This window comes from Thermobia domestica, chromosome 5, assembly GCF_964235325.1.
Source record: "Thermobia domestica chromosome 5, izTheDome1.hap1.1, whole genome shotgun sequence".
Classification (NCBI taxonomy): Eukaryota; Metazoa; Arthropoda; class Insecta; order Zygentoma; family Lepismatidae; genus Thermobia; species Thermobia domestica.
In genome coordinates this window covers 275185695-275201559 of record NC_137458.1, presented here as the reverse complement: position 1 = coordinate 275201559, position 15865 = coordinate 275185695, and the positions used below count along the sequence as shown (strand labels likewise).

At 33.3% G+C, this 15865-nt stretch overlaps 1 long non-coding RNA gene across 1 annotated transcript; it reads left to right on the top strand.

Moving 5' to 3' along the window:
- The first annotated feature begins 3943 nt into the window (after window positions 1-3943).
- LOC145684863 (uncharacterized) lies at window positions 3944-13781 on the top strand. Its single transcript, XR_014131417.1, has 3 exons — window positions 3944-4046; window positions 7797-7848; window positions 13350-13781. It is a non-coding gene; the product is annotated as an uncharacterized LOC145684863 (long non-coding RNA).
- The last annotated feature ends 2084 nt before the right edge of the window (window positions 13782-15865 follow it).

The following is a 15865-nucleotide window of genomic DNA, read 5'->3' as shown; positions in this document are numbered from 1 at the left end:
AAACTTAGAAACATTGTTATTTCTCTTGCTTATTAATGACTTACCAAATTGCATTCCTGACCATGAAAAATTACTATATGCGTATGATCTAAAAATATATACAAAAAATTAATTCTCTAAACGAAAACATAAAACTGCAGCAAAATCTAGATCATAATATTAGTAATTGGTATTCTTCTAATCAAATTAGAGTCAATGCAAGCAAGTGGAAAGTGTTATCGTTCACTAGGAGAAAATCACTGCTTCACCTTGATTATGTAATTAATAAATATGTAGAAAATAGGCATGAGTCGGTTAAGAATCTTGGTGTTACGTTTAATGCTAAGTTAGCGTTTGACAGTCACATTGTAAATATAACAAGTGAAGCATTGAAGATATTAGGAATCGTACTTAGAACTCGAAAAGAATTTAAGAACTTTTCAACATTAAAGAAGTTGTACAATGCATATGTTCGATGAAAGTTAGAGTATGAGTCTACTATTTGGAATCCGTCTCAATTACAAAATCGTAAGCAATTAGAAAGAATACAACGACAATTTTTGAAATTTCTAACCTATAAAGAAACTCATTGATATTTTACTCACGACAACTATAAAACTATCCTTGAGATCTCTGTTCTTCCAACACTAGAACAAAGACGCCATATAATTTATTTATTATTCATTAAGGAAGAACTCAAAATATATTGCACTGTCCTGACTTAGTTTCTTCATTGAACTTTCATGTTCCCAAGGATGTTATAAATAGAGGATTTGTCCATACGTATCTTCATCCTATTAAATCGATAAAGCCAAAAAACAACCGAGCATCGGCACGTCTGATTGGCTACTCTCGTATCTGCCATCGTATGATTGGCTACTTTCGTTTCCGCCATGATTGTTGGCTCAAAACATTGCGATTTTATTGGGCGGAGTAGGCAGAGTAGGGGTGACGAAACTATGACGTATGGCTTCAAGATTTTGTTGTAAGGGCAGATCCTCTATTTTATAAGATCCTTGCATGTTCCCTCATTACAAGCGCATAAAAACGCTGGCCTCTATTGCCGTAAAAAAAATCAAAAACTAATATATTGAAGAAATCACCAATCTGGAGAACAGCTTTGTATAATAGAATGTGTGCAAATAACAATGAATTGGATATATGTGACATGTCGCCTAAGAAATTTAGAAATGCCGTTATGAATGCCTCAACGCTGTAGTTGGGCTATAACCTGTTATGTTCACAATAAATAAATAAATAAATGTGAGTGTTAAGTTCTGTCATCTTTCCAAGTATGGACACCGTGTTCAGATCGTCTATAATCACATTAAATAGCACTTTCTTCGTGATTCTTCCCTTTGGTAAGTACGAAAATGAAAACTGTCCTCACAGATCCTGGGAAACACACATATATACACTCCCTTCTCATATACGAGGATGGTTTAGCATACTCCGCCCATGACTCTCTTTTGTAATGGCAGACACATGTAATTTTAAGCATAACAACATACATCTTTTAGACCAATGCCCGAAATGTGTGAAAAATTTACAACATTTTTTTTTCTTTTCTTTACAGGTTGCTGATCAGTAACGAATGTAGCCTGATTGGAAAGAGATGAAAAAACGAAGCTCTGAGCAGTGATAAAATATTTAGTGAAGGTTGCATTTAACACTCAAAGACATCCATGTTTATATTCTGAAATTCTTGAGAATTCTAACCATTCACATGATTTAGTAAAACGATGGTGTCGTGAATTTAAATGTGAGCAGCAGTATTGTGAAGATAAACATGGTGGTGGCTCATCTTCAAGTGTCACCACGCCAGGAATGTTGACAAAAGTGGCATGACATCATTTTCGCAGACCTGATCCTGCCAGTATGCATTCAATTATTCACAAACATTTATCAACGGAAAAGGTCTCTGCACGATGCATCCCGAGAATGTTAACAGTAGACCAAACGAGAACACATAGTAAGACAAGTTGGAGACAAGTCCCGAGCGTAAGTAGCAAAGCGTCAAATGGAAAACACCCCCACTCCCACTAAGAAGGAAATTCGTGGTCAAAACATCAAAAAGTATCTGTTTTTTTGTTTTTTTTGGGGGGGGGGGGATATTGACAATAATTTTGATTGATTATTTCGAGAAAACCAATTATAGGTATTTATTTTTCAACTCTAATTGGCAAATTGCATACTGTCATCAAAGAAAAACGCCAAAGAATGTTGACCCGTGATGTGTTCTTAAATTGCGATCATGCATCCACCTATACCTCCAAAGTTACGGAGGCTGCATTTTATGAATCAGGATTCGAACTTCTTCCTCATACCCCCATTCCCTATATTTAATTGACTTACGTCTTTCCGGGGTGATGAAGGGGACATGTCATCTCCAATCTTGGAATTGGGGGGACTGTCCCCCCAATAATCCGATTTGAAATGTGTTGTTTGGGGAGAAATGTGATGATTTGTGTCTGATTGTCACAAAGGAAAGTGAGATGAAATTTATGTCCCCCCAGAATAAGCCTCAAATCTGCCCTCCTCCCAATGTTGAGACAACTCTGCTCTCATGATTCTTCGTAGCATTGTTTTTCAACTTCATAAATACTTTGAACATCGCTTGAAAACATTATGGAAACGGTCTTACCCCTTACCCCCCCCCCCCCGCCCGCAATGTTGAAGACAGATTTGCGCCGCTGTTTGAAATCATGGAGATTTTTGTTGTGCAACACAATTAAAAAAGTTGCAATGCATGCCCTAACCATTTATGTGCCGCTGCAGAGCCCCATTATGTTTTCAGCGTAGAAAAGACGTAACGTAAAATCTAAATAGCATACATTGTTTTCTCTAAAGGACTATACAAGTACTTATTTAAGATTAATTATATTTATCATATAAAACAGTCAAATCCGATATTTTCGGAAATCTGGTACTCCTCTGGCCCAAAGATTGTTGGATTTTTTAATGGTAACCTTCAAATAAAAGTTTGTCTATGTACTCAAAACCAGTATATCCACCGGGAATCGAACCTGAAATGACACGCGCAGAAAGCACACGTGATAGTCACTGGGTCACGAAGGGGAAACGGTTGCCTATTTGCCCGGAAGATTGGTATCCATTGTTTAGAAGATGGTAATATTTATGTTACAAATAGTGTCTTTAGCGTAAGGGCACAGGATACCACAGCGCAGAGGCATACCAAAGATTTTATAGTACATAAGTGGAACCGCGGTGGCTCAGTGGTTTTCTGCTCTAGGACATGGGGTCCCTGGTTCAATACCAGATTGCACTAAGTGGCCTTTCTAGAAGACGAACACCTTGTCCGTGAGTTTTCTCGCAGTTTTCCCGTTTCCTCACGCTTTTTCATCCCACCATTTCATTCATTGTCATCATCACTGTCTTTTTTACCCAACACGATATAATCGTGGTATTTAAAACTGAAAGATTTCATTTTCATTTTTTCTGGTACATTATTTGAAAATACTTCTTGTAACTAATGGTTCTTGACCTATCATAACTAACAAATATTTCCACGTCACTATTCGAATGTTTCGTTGTGGTTAGAAAGCTTTGTGAAGCACAGGCACTTTATATACAAAAAGTAAATGTGGCACAAATTAGCACCAAAACAGTATTGCTCAATAAAAAGCGAAAACACTCTCAGAGGTCACATATTCAATACACCTTTTCTCCATCTGATACCGAGTAATTAACGGACAACAGAAACTGAGAGAGAAATACATATAGAACGCTTGAGCAATGAACCGAAACAATTGCAAGGTAAGTTTACGAAACTTCGATCGTATGTGCGTATGAGCAAGAAAGCACAGTACCTGTATGAAACGTAGATACAAATGCAACATAAATCTTTGAAATAATATTCTGACACCGGAAGAATTTTCCTTTTGAAAACAAAATGAAACTTTATGTATTAATTATAATAAGTGTGCAATATCCGATCAGAGTTTCCCTTGGATATAAAAAGCAGATCAGATGAAATGTAGTCGTTGTCTTCATACGTCAATAGAAAACAAAACAACTTCTTCCCAGCAATGGCTTTTAATAAGACCGTAAGTAATTTCATAGATATTTATATCTCTAAGGTAAATAAATGTCAATATATTCATGAAGCCCCTCAAAAATTCTAAAATTCAAGTCGTTCTGTTTTCGTTCTTTTCTCGTAAGATAACGCGACTACTTCTTCATTCCAATTTAAAGAAAAGAACGAATTTTATTCTTTCAAAAAGTAACATAAATGTATCAACATGCTTTTATGGAAAGATCTATTTAATTTAGAAAGCTCCATCACGGCGAAATTAAAATACCGCTAATTTTACAGTAATTTTACGATATTTTCAAATAGATAAAAGATAATCGAAAAGTGGAACAAGAGCTCGCTAAACAATATTATTTTACATGAGCTACCGTTATCACGACTCACCTATCTGCTTTCGATTTCAAGTCATTTAGAAAATCGGCATTTATTTTCGCGTTCATGAATGGCTTGAAACTGAAAGTTATTAGATGACTCGTGATAACGGTACCTCATGCAAAATAATATTGTCTAGCGCGCTCTTGTTCCACATTTCGATTATCTTTTATCTATTTGAGGGTATCACATAATTACTGTAAAATTAGCGACATTTTAATTTCATAGTGATTGGACCTCTTAAATGCTGGAAGGGAATTATAGGGTCTACATATATATTATGTATATCCTAGTTATAGTATTTACATTATTGATTACTAATATATTTGCATAGCAAAATCATGTGCAAGATTACTAAATCCTGAAATTAAAGTCAGTTACGTTTTACAAAGATTAATTATTTTCTTTTTTTTTTTTTTAAAAAAAAAAAAAGAAGATTAGATGTTATTCCCAAAACTTCACCAAAATATGCTGTATTCAGTTATGTCTTCCAGACGAGTTCACGAGTTCACATATATATGCTACGTTCAAGTTTGCAAAATCTTTTGATTATAAACAATACAGCGTCGGTGTTTTAAATTATATTCAAGTTCAATATTTGTAAAAATAAATATAATTTTTAAAATTTACGTAGCAAGGTTTGATCCCTTTAGACTAAGAGAAACGGATAATTGATCTACGTGAACGATAATTAGTAGAATGATAATGTGTGAGGAAACAGGAAAAATGTACGGACACGGTGTTATCCGTCACAAACTCTGAATGCGAAAGTCAGGCAAGGGATCTCTCACATCTGAGATAAGTGGCCCACCACTGAGCCATGTCCTCCTTCAGTATTTGTGCTCAACATCGATTCAAAATAAATGTGTTTCTATTTCTAAACATATGTACTATTGACGCTCAGAAATAATTTGGTTTTTGGAAGTTGGTTACATACGAAGGTTAAAAGGCCAACTTTGTGGATTGTTTATATGGAGTTAAGAGCCTCTTTCAGCAACGAAGCTAAATGAGACTTGGATCTACAACTTAGCGCGAAATCAGAACCACATAATCTGCAAGCGGGAATCGAACCAAGGACACATTTCCACAACAAAGCCATCCTTGAGGAATAGCAAAAGATGTTAAGATATATCCTTTTGTGGAAAGTACCGTTGTCATATATATCCTTCTACATATGTCAGAAAGTGTTGTCAGTACAACCAATTTATTTTATTTCAAGTTAGTATAACTAATCTCTACTAGAAACTGACTGGATTGATTCCGCTCTTAGCTAAGACAATAATATCTTTGATAAAAAAGAAATATTAATTCATCAATAACAATTATAAAGTGTTCGGAAGCCTGAAAGATATGTACATTTTTAAAGTTTCATAGAAAAAGAAGATTAATAATATAGTAAAACATTTATAGTTGGTCGATTATTTTCTAGGATTTCTTCCGTCTTCTCCATGTCTACAGCTTCTTCCATTTCCTTTAGTTTTTCATTACTTTTTCAGTTATCTGTGCATTGGTAGGAGTGCCTTCGTTTTTCCTTTAAACTGTGTACTATCGGAAGGCCTTTGGGACCTCAGAAGAGTTTAGTAAGGCATGTACTTACGTAGATGAATGCGATTACCACACATCTTCTCTTGTATTCCCCATTCAACAGTCTATTCACTTATATACAACGATTAAGTCTGTATTATTGCATTAATTTTGTCAATTTAAAGTACCATATCTTCTTATACCCCCAAAAATCCAGCTTTTTAACAGAGGCATAAGCTTGGGATAGTTAAGTCAAATTATGCATCTGAATATGCCATATAAAAATATTTTTCGTTAGTGCATTGCTGATCTGTACATGTAACGATTGATTTGCGTTAGAATCCTAAAGGACCTCACAATGATGAAAAAGTAATCATTTTTTTCTTTTTTATCAGATAATCAAAATTAGAAGTTCGCATAATGGACAAAATTAGCAACATTCAAATTGTCATTTAGCTCTTCCCATTGGTCTAGTGTCTAGTGCATAGTTTTTTTAGGGTACGCAATCCCGAGTTCGACTTTCTGTGGGAAAATAATAAAAATTTTAACGTACTACGATGTTCGGATTCGACTTTAAACTGTAGATCCACATCTCATATAGCCTCAGTGCTGAAAAAGTAAGCTAAATTAAAGGAAAAAGAATATGAATGTAAAACTGTAAAATAACAGAAGCTGGATTTATAATCAGCTATTTGGTCATAACTTCTGTAGCATATGTTATTTACGTATTCTTTTTTTTTTTTTTTCATGAAAACGCTATAAAATTCAACGCTATTTCAAAGAACAAATGAATGTCTGTCGAAATTTACTCTCTGAAAGACCTACAGTAACCTAAATTAAATTGGGTCTCAAAGGGGACATCACGGTAACTCTTGTGCAACATTTTTCACAGAAATACACAAAAATTAGATCTTTTAGCTTCATATAAACTTTTCGTCAGCGAATTCTACTTTCTTCCTTTTCTTTAAGTTCTTACCCAAAATTACTCTGACATATTATAATCTAATCTTGTCATTACTTAATAATCTTGCAAAAGAATAATCTCGCAGGAGGGAAGGATGAACATATCCTGCACTTTCTGTCTTCAAAGTCTTATAAAGAAAGTTCGAAAGATGGAATGATGTTGTAAGTGAAAAAACTATATTGGATATATTAAAATGAGAGATAGTACTTACAGTCAGCGACAAAAATTATTTTCATTTGATAAAAATTAGTTTCGTAAATAACTTCAGAATGGAAGGTTAATTTGAGTATTGTTCTCGGTAAATTAAAAACAATGTCATTTTCTGTACGTTCCAACCTTGAAACTCGGTGAAACGGTGTACGTTGCACAGTTATTCCCAAAATAAATTTTACCAAACGGAAATAACTTTTGTTGCTGACTGTAGAGGCAATTATGTAATAGTAACTTGATTACAAAGTTTCTTCACTTACACACCTTGATTAATTCTGTGTTATTGAGTTAATTTTGTCAACTTAAAGCACTCTATCTTCTTATACCGTCAAGAAGCAAGGTTATCTATAAAGGTGTAGACATAGGAGAGTTAAATCAAATGATAAGTTCTTTTAATTGCTGTTTTCCCGGCAATTTTTATATTGCATATTTTCTCTATTGTGCAAACACCTTAATTACCATTATCTACATTAACAATAACCATTATCTACGTGAAGTTAGAAATGAGGATATGTTGGAGGACATTATAAGAGGACGAAAGTTGTTGTAATGATATTGACAGTGAGACCGGTAATAATGTTCATAGTAAGACCAGGTCCTTTTTTTTTAGCAGGAAAAATAGCTCTGGATCTCCAGCAGATTAAATATATGATAAACGCAAAATAATATGTATTTTCTCTTTCTTTATTTTAGGTTATTGCACTTGCTCTCGTAGCAATGGTTGTCTTGCTTCAGAGCGGATACGGTAAGTCTGGGATCATATTTGAAATTATATCTCAAATAACAATCTTAGTACATTGATAAATTTATGTAATTTCATTTATACCCTTTGTTTCGTATAAATTTAATGATCATTCCTACGATAAAATTGTTCATATGGTAGCAGAAATTAGCCTTTTCCTTTTCTTGTTTCTTTTCTTTTTTCATTTATTTTCTTTCGTCACTACTGACCGAAGACAGGAGAGAAGGAAATATGGTGGTAATTTAAAAAAAATAGAGAGAGATTCGAGATTTAAACTCAGTTACTCTTTCATACCACCTACATACCGAAAAAATGAATTTTCAAATCTGTTGATTCGTTCGTCCCATGTAAAAATGTTCATTCTCTTAAAGGCATTCTGTTCAACGTACCCGCACAAAATTTTAAATTTCTGAGCCTGACATACTGTATTTACCATTTTTTGCTTGTTTTTCATAAGTCAAAGGAGCAAATGAAATACAACTTACCACAATCATAGATAACGTTATTCTACAACAGAAAATATGAAGCTGAAGAATTTTCAGTGTTGCCACCTATAGAAATTACAGTGTTGCCAGAATAACATTTCTCTCAAAATATAAGTTAAGGCAGAGTCTAAAGGAACGAACTCAACTGCATTTGATTACGTATCATGTCCTTTCGGTATCCTGTGAACTACTTTTTAAATAACATTATTATTTAATTTTAATAACTGCATGTTAAAACTATTTTGTTTATTCCAAACTAGATACAACTACTATTTAAAATGTAGTTCATAGAATTCCAACACAACATGATACGTAATCAAATGCAATTGAGAATGTTCCTTTTGTCGCTACCTTAACTTAACTTTTTGGGAAATGTTATTCTGGCAATACTGTAATTTCTATAGATAACAACACTGAAAATTATTAAGGTTCATATTTTCTGTTGTAGAATAACATTATCTATGATTGTGGTAAGTTGCACTTCATTATCTTCTTTCAGTATGAAAAACAACCAAAAGGACAATGGTAAAGTTTGTATTATTCTTATTATGCCAGGCTCTTAGGTTGTTCTCTAGCGTGCACTCTTGTATTTTCTTCCGAATCCTTCCCCCCCTTAAAAAAAAGGAATTTATTTAAGGGGATGATTTTCCCATATACGGCTCTGACAATTTTGTTTATATTTCTGATATCAATATTTCCTTAATGAACCTAACCAGTCATATAGGATTGTTAACGAAGAATGTCATATGTGATTTTTTGGGGGAAAATTTAGGACAGGTAGTTTATTGTTGGGAATACACGCGATTTCACTTATGTTTCACAAATAAATATATTCATTAATAAAATGACAATATTGCACAACTAATTTGTTTTGCAAACGATCTACGAGAAGTGATTTTCTTGGATGTGATATTTTCGGATTTTCTTTTTTAAAAAACAGCCGATATTCATATTCCATTAATAACTTGATAATATGGCGTACTCATTTTGTTCTGAAAACTCTAGGAGGGGTAGTTTATTTTGAGAGTGAATTCTTTTTTTTTTTTTTTTTTTTTTTTACGATTTCTCAAGAATGACTAAGTCAATGTGCATATTTCATAAAGAAATGTTTCATTAATAACCCATCAATATGGTGTAGCTTACGTGTTCTAAAATATATCCACAAGAGCTAGTGTACTCTTTTAATCAGTTTCTTTTCGGACGAGTTTCTCAACAAAGACAAGTAGTTTTGTTCATACTCAATAATAAACATTTCATTAATAACTATAATGCAGGGTGATGCGATTTTGTTTATATTTATGGACATTTTATAAACAAATATTTCATTTATATCCCTAATATATGGTATACGTCATTTCTTAAGAAAATATTCACAAGGGGTAATTTACTTCTGCAAGTCAGTCTTCTTTGGAGGATATTATTCCAAATTTCTTATAATTTTATTCGTATTTCACAAGACAATATTTTACTGGTAACTGCAGCATAACATAAATTTGTTTAGGGAATTGGAATTTTCTAACTGTGGTATGTCCGTAAATTCTCTTAAATACAGCATTTAGTAAACAAATAAATAAATAAATAATAAGTGTTTCGTTCCACATTCGCGAAACTGTACTATACTTCCAAACTATGTGAATTGAAGATTAGAACAACAACAGTAGATTAATTATTTTTTGCTGCAGGAATTAGCAATAAAATTTTCGGGCTTTCTACATCTATGTTCATATTAGCCCGTCACTTATGAGGGAGGACGTCCTTCGGCGATCATACTTTCCGAGGAAAGGGAAGGAAGAAAGGACTGGGGAAGGAAGGAAGCGGCCTGGGACCTGTATGTAAAGTACCATCCCGGCATTTTCCTCGCATGAATAAGGAAAACCCCCAAAAAGCTCACTGAGGATGGCTGGCCTGAAAAAGTTTTCACACTTTTCCGACTGAGTGTCCCCACCGAGAATCAGACCCAGGATTGCTCGCACCAAAGACGAGAGCGTTAGGACTACGCTACGCGGGGCCACATTTTTGGTTGCAATAGAGTAATAATGTGAAACATGGAATCTCTTCATCTGACCCTCAATGTATATCCAAAGTAATTTCTTCATATTTTTTAAAACTATATAGCAATCACTATTGCCACGAAAATTCTACTATTTCTTTCTACATTTGATTTTAGTAGAAGTACAAAGCTGAGATGAAATATATTCTTCGGATAATGAATCCAAGAATCGCTGGTCGCTTCCTTCTACCGTTCTTACTTTGTAGAGATCAATATCAGAACCGGTAGTAGAAGTAAGCCTCTACCACTTCTGGTTACAATGAAGGAATACAATCGCCAGAGATGGAACCTATTACTGAGTGACTCAATCCATAACTTATCATAAACTTGATTCTCGTTATCTATTATCGTTTTCCACTATGGTCAAGAGCGTTGAAACCGGATACAATAGAACTCCAATACTCTTAAGTGGCTGCATGAGACAATGCTCTACAGTCAAGTCAGTCCGCAAGCCACTCCAGAACGTATCAGTTCTTCTGATGGTAAAATATCTACTATCACAGTATTTCACTTACTTATCACTGGACATTTTGCTTTGGAGAGCACACATTTCCTGAAGGTACAAGTGGCATGACTTCGCAAAATTTAAATATCCTGCGTAATTTAAATATCCTGCCGTTAACTTGTTCTTCTGTACTGAACCTAGAAACTGGATGAATCTCTCGTACAGCGTCATCAGGCGAAGTTCATTCTCAATGTCCTCGTCTTTTATGCCGACTATGAGTACTTCGTGTTGAAGTTTGCTGATCGCTTAATCAGAGTCTGGGTCCTACAGAGATAATTGGTTTGGATCTTTAAAGATCTGAATGGATAATGCTAGTTTTGCCAGCAAATGTGCTCGTGAATACATGGATAGTAAAAAGACGAAAGTTGTAATGCGAATATATCAGAGAGACAAGTCCTTTTATCTTTTTAGACAGACGAAATAACTACCCATTTTCAAATTTTTATACTAACATTTTCAAAATCAATAAATAATTAGGCTATATGTTATAAAATTGTTGTTCCTTTCCAAACATTGCTTCTGGTTCAAAACTTTGTAGTGCAGAAGTGTACATGGTGTAATAACTGAAGGTACAACGCATACGTCTGTTACGGTTAATTGACTAGGTCTTTATTACGTGAGCTGGAATAAAATCTACCATACTGGAATCTACCATACTAGTTTCATGGTACTGGCGGCTGGCATTTTCCAAGATGGAGCCCGAAACTACACTCGGAATCCCCAGAGCTTTCAGTATGTTGATTGGGCTACTATTCAACACACCTGTACCGACTTTTTTCTCTCTCTGACGATTTTCTAGCGTATTGTGTGCGACATTACGAAAAAAGTAGTTTTACAGCTTCGGCGGCAGCCATTTTCCAATATGGCAGCTGAAGCCGCACTCTGATTTCATGGGACTTCTAATATGTTTATTGGACCACTATTCCACACATCTCTGTCAATTTTTATGTTTTATGAATTTTTTCCCGCCATTTTGTCTAATTTGCCTACACTATTCCTAAGAATAGTAAGGTCTACAACAGGGCTTGTCAAACGTTGTGTCGGGACACATTGGTGTATCGCAAATATATGTCAGGTGTGTCGCAAGATTTTTAATGTCGTCCAAAATCTTCTACAAAGAAATTATCTTTAGAAAAATTCTTTTAAAAATTATCGCCAATAGACTTGATTTCATACTTGTATTCTAAGTTTAAACCTAGGAAGTTTGCTTTCAACGCTTTCATTTTTCTTTGGAAAGAAACACTGGACTCAGAAAAGTAATTTCAGTAACATGATTCTTTTTTTTTTTTTTTTTTTTTTTTTTACTATTATTATTAAAATCACCTCACTAGTTTTGATTTTCATGTCTTCTTATATTTCTAATGGTAATATTTTTTTCTCATATTTCTGATTAAGAGTCATAAATTTCTTTTTATGTTAATATGTTTCTATTCGAGAGTCTTACGTAATTTACTTTTGAGATTTGTATTTCATAGTCGTTCCATATTTTTTTTTTAGAGAAAATGTATTGTATGTATTTTTATTTGTTTCCCTTTTCCACATCTAGGAAGAAAATCACATGCAAATGTGTCGCGAAAATTTGAAACGTACTTTGGTGTGCCCCAAAGATAAAAATGTTGAGAAACTCCGGTTTAGAAGTACCTTTTTAAATTCGAGAAAAAGAGAAATTTTCACGAGCCTCTTGGACAATGCTAGTTCCTTGAAAGTCTTAGATCTCAAATACTGCTTTAGTGCCACGATTCATAATATAAAAAACCGTAAATTGATATTGTTATTGTACAAACATAATGAAGAGCATTTGTCTAGCTTCAAACATACACAAGTCATTACACAAGATGCTCTGCTAATAAATTCAGCTTCAATTCTTAAAACACAACCTTCATGTAATTCTCATAAAGCGGAAGGATTATGATAAATCCTAAATTAAAATACGGTTAAAAGTTAGGACATAAATTTTGTGCATAAATTTGCAAAACGAAACAAGGACATTTTCGAGTCGAGACGAGACAAGCTTATGAAACGAAATGATAATTCTAAAAAAAAAAAAAAAAAAAAAAGTATGAGTCAAGATTAGAAAACCTTATTTATTGTCTCGTCTCATGGGCAATACTGTAGGGTACACACTGACTCAGTGATATAACAGTTACTTGAGGTGCATAGGGTTTCTGGTTCGATCCCCGTTCAAGTAAATTTGTAGTGGCTAACATCGGTTCGTGGGTTTTCTCGGGCACTTCCGTTTCCTCCCACACTCTCATTCCATCAATTCTTCCATAATCATTCACTTGCCTTAATCATCCGTCTATCTTAACCTAAACAGCATAATGGTGGGACATTAAAGTTAAAGAATTCATTTCATTTTCATTTTGTTAACAACATTCTAAGTAGGAAAATTAAAAATAAGTTCTATGTACTATCTTCATCTTTGTTAACCAAAAGTGTATAATAATTTTTACTCTTCAACCAGGTACTGCCATTGGTATCACTGGTGCCAGCTATCAGAATAACAACAAGATTTCCCTCCTCACGTATCCAGTCTATGGTATTGGGTACGGCTATGGAGGTTTGGGATACGGAGGTATTGGCTACGGCATCGGCGGTGGATACTGGGGCTAAGAAGAAGAAGACAACGGGGCAGAAACACCAAAGATATTTCAGTTGACATTTAGGATGCACAAAACTACTTCTTTTACTTTCCTTCTATAAAAAAAAAAAAAGAAAAAAGAAAAGAAAAGAAAATCCTTTCAATGTGGTCTATAACTGAAAATGAAGGTGTCATTCCGTTTTCTGACTAGAAAATGATTTTCAGTATATAGACTTTTCCTTGTGCAATACCTATTTTCATCCATGTACAATATAATTTCATTATCTAGAAATTAATAATAAACATATTACTTTCAGTTAATCAGTGTTTTTATTAGTTCGTTCACAATTAATTAATTTATTAAATAATTAAGGGGTCTAGTATCAAAACCTACCATATCAATTTTTTCAATTTTCAGGAAATGAGAAAAGCATGTACCTACAGCGACTTTAATTTTGTTCCTACAAATATGTTCGCATGCACAAAATCGAGCACTGAGCACCAATAACGCTTTTTTTTTGACAATATACGGAGGGTAGGCTAGTGGAAGTGAAAAATGGATATGGTAGGTTTTTATCCTAGACCACTTAATTACAGTATATTTACTGAAATGTAGCCTATATGATACTTATTTACTTATTTTGAGATATTAATTTAAAATATCACATTATAGTTTTAAATAAATCCATCCCTCATAGTTCCAGTATTACTGGTCATATTACACGATCGTTTTATATCGGATATAAATTATTACTGAAATATGAAATATAGATAAATACCTACAGGTTTGACGTTTGATTCCTCTACATTTATTTTCAGAAGCTTTCTTTTTGTGTGTTTCCTATTAAAAACTCAGCTCAAATAACTTTTAATACTCTGGAAACTCAATACTCTGATAATAGGCTAAAAGTCCATTTCTTAAAAGGTAATTATGATATGAGAAATCGCGTCAGCGTTTCTGCTTTTATTTATTTTTATTTTAACGCAGCAACTAATGAAGTAATGTAGTAAGCAAAATTACGTATTTCGTTTGTTAGAACCCATTTTACCATTATGAGCCTTAATCAAACTATTAAAAAATACATCTATCACTTCGAAAGATTTTTACTTAAAGCGTATATATATTGTATATATTGCAAGGTCTGTGACAACCAAATTGTTCTTAAAAATGGTTTATTATTATTATTATTATTATTATTATTATTATTATTATTATTATTATTATTATTATTACTATTATTATTATTATTATTATTTTTATTTTTATTATTATTATTGTTGTTATTGTTATTATTATTATTATTATTATTATTATTATTATTATTATTATTATTATTATTATTATTATTATTATTATTATTATTATTATTTACTTTTATATAAATTACTGGCTATTATCAAAACTAGAGTTTTCGTTGGTGATTTGGAACAGCATAACAAATACTCTCAAGAACAAACTTGAAATTATCCTAAAGTGTTTTCTTAGGATATTTTGTTTTAAACTAGGTCTGGATTATTACTCTAGCACATATGAATACTGGAAAACATATTTTAAATTTTAACCACTGACTGACAGGAGAAATTTAATTGACTGTATTTGTAGAAAAGATACTTGGCAACCGATGTTACTCTAAAAGATGTAGATTTTAAAAGTTCCAACATACGGTACAAGGATATTTTTTTTTATTAGAGCCACATAATAAGAAATACCGTATATATAATCTCTAGAGTCTAGAGTGCTTAAAGTGAGCCGGTTAGAGCCGGTTATGCATCCGAAAGTTAGAAAATCAGCCGGTATGACATACCGATTAAAAAAAAACTGATTTAAATTCTAATTTGCGTGTAGAAAGAATCCTGCATATATGTTTAATTCTGACCCGTATATTAAGTGTTGGTTTATTAAAGGAAGGCGGAGTACAGACTACAGACGATGTCAACAACGAGAAAAGAATGAAAATGGACCTTATAGGAAATTGTGGTGAATACTGTGACTTACGATTCAGAAGCCAGATTGGTAAAAATTGTTTAATATTCTAACAGTGCTCTAAAGTAGGTAGGGATGCGCACGAGACAAGATTTGTGGCTGTCTCGACTCGAAAATGTGCGCTAAAAATGATGTCTCGACTCGAAAAATGTATATTTTTCTATTGGAAGATCCGTGTCTCGACTAGAATTTTGCCGGGAAAATCCTGTCTCGACTCGTCTCATGCGCATCCCTAAAAGTAGGCCTATCTATGTATGTAGAATGTGTTTTGTATATTTTTAGAGGTCACTTTAAGCTGACAGAAAATTCGTTTTTCTTAATCGTAAACCGGCTGCTCAAAGCATTTTTCTGTTCACTGGGTTTGTATTATGTGTTGGTAATTATTTACCGAACATTGTGATGATTACCAATATTT